Source organism: Orycteropus afer, unplaced genomic scaffold (genome assembly GCF_000298275.1).
Source record: "Orycteropus afer afer isolate SDZICR_OR568_19922 unplaced genomic scaffold, OryAfe1.0 scaffold00079, whole genome shotgun sequence".
Taxonomy (NCBI): domain Eukaryota; kingdom Metazoa; phylum Chordata; class Mammalia; order Tubulidentata; family Orycteropodidae; genus Orycteropus; species Orycteropus afer.
Window position 1 is genome coordinate 9125739 of NW_006921666.1, and position 2375 is coordinate 9128113.

Consider the following 2375-nt stretch of genomic DNA (forward strand, 5'->3'; position numbering starts at 1 on the left):
GTGAGAATAGAAGGGCTATGTATGCACAGGGGACAGCTTGGGGGGGTGGGAGGGGGCAGGAGTGCATGAGAGGGAAGGCACAGGGAAGAGGTAACTATGGGGAGGAAGTGGGAGAGGAGTTGTTGCATTGTGGGAAATTGCAGTCAATTTCATGAGACAAAGTATATGTGATCTGCTATATGGAAGATGAATTTGCTCTGTAAACTTTCACCCAAATCACACACACACACACACACACACACACAAGTATAAGTGCTGCTTATCTAATAGTTAATATATATATATTTTTCCCATAAGTGTATTGTGCATGGTGGTGGTTATGGAGCTTATGCCACCTTTGCTGTCCCGGTCTGAATAAAGTGTAAATTTTGTGCTTAAGTTTCCCTTTCTTATCTTTTACCCTAGTGGTACCTACTTGAAGTATAAACAGCCTGGGAGTTCATTCTTCTTCATAAAATTAGCAAAAGATCTTTATCTGAGGGGATGGTATAAAATGTTACAGTGGGTATTTATCCATATCTCCATAGGGAAAAATTTGGCAAAGCCAAATCTTTGAACCAGCAGCCTTTTATTTAGTTGAGTTCTGTGAATGTACAATGCTAGTGTTTCTAAATGTGTTTTTAGAAATTTAGGCCTTTTCTTTGTGGTACTATTTTTAGAAATAATTCATTTTCATATTTATTCTTTAATATAGTATCTAGCCTGCTCTATCTGGTGATATTGGGAAGTTACTACAGATGCTTACAATTTCTTAAGACTTCTTGACTAGTGTCATTGGAATGTTGTTGTTAAGTGCCATCGAGTCATCTCCGACTCATAGCGACCCTATGCACAGCAGAACGAAACACTGCCCAGTCCTGAGCCAGCTCCACAATTCTTGCTACACTTGAGCAAAGCAGTGCTGCCACCATGTCAATCCACCTCTTTGAGGGCCTTCCCCTCTTTTGTCGAACCTCCACGTTACCAAACATGACATCCTTCTCCAGGGAATGATCCCTTCTGACAACATGACCAAAGTAGGTGAGACGAAGTCTGGCTATGTCTGGTCTATGTACAGGTTCCTCATGAGTATAATTAAGTGTTCTGGAATTCCCATGCTTCTCAGTGTTATCCACAATCCATACAATCAAATGGCGTTTGCATAGTCAATAAAGCACAAGTAAACATCTTTCTGGTATTCTTTACTTCGAGCCAAAATCCATCTGATACCAGTGGTGATATCCGTTGTTCCATGTCCTCTTCTGAATCCACCTTGCATTTCTGGAAGTTCTCTGTCAATATACTGCTGCAACCATTTTTGAATTATCTTCAGTAAGATTTTACTTGCATGTTATATTAATGATACTGTTTGATAATTTCCACATTCTGTGGGATCACCTTTCTTTGGAATAGGTACAAATATGAATCTCTTTCAGTCAGTTGACCAGGTAGCTGTCTTCCAAATCTCCTGGCATAGCCGAGTGAGTGCCTCCAGCGGGGCATCCATATGTTGAAACATCTCAGTGGGTATTCCGACAATTCCTGGAGCTTTGTTCTTTGTCAATTCCCTCAGCACAGCTTCGACCTCTTCCCTCAATACCATTGTTTCTTGAACATATGCCACCTCCTGAAATGGATGAACGTTGACCAGTTCTTTTTGGTACAGTGACTTGTGTATTCCTTCCATCTTCTTTTGATGCTTCCTGCATCATTCAATATTTTGCCCATGGAATCTTTCAATATTGTAATTCGAGGCTTAAATTTTTTCCTCAGTTCTTTCAGCTTGAGAAATGCCAAGCGTGTTCTTCTCTTTTGGTTTTCAAACTCCAGGTCTTTGCACATTTCTTTATTGTTGTTGTTAGTAGGTGCCATCGAGCCGTTTCTGACTCATAGCGACCCCATGCACAGCAGAACGAAACACCACCCGATCCTGCGCCAGCCCCACAATCCTTGCTATACTTGAGCCCATTGTTGCAGCCACTGTGTCAATCCATCTCATTGAAGGTCTTCCCCCTCCTTCGTCGACCCTCCACCTTACCAAGCATGATATCCTTCTCTAGGGAATTGTCCCCTCTAACAACATGACCAAAGTAGGTGAGACGAAGTCTGGCCATCCTCTCTTCCAAGGAGCATCTCGGCTGCACTTCCTCCAAGACAGATCTGTTAGTTCTTTTGGCAGTCCATGGTACCTTCAGCATTCTTTATCAGCACCACAACTCAAACGCATCAACTCTTCTTTGGTCTTCCTTATTCATTGTCCAGCTCTCACATGCATACGAGGCAATTGGAAATATCATGGCTTGTATCAGGTGCACCTTAGTCCTCAAGGAGACATCCTTGCTCCTCAGCACTTGAAAGAGTTCCTTTGCAGCCGACCTGCCCAGTGCTACATGTTG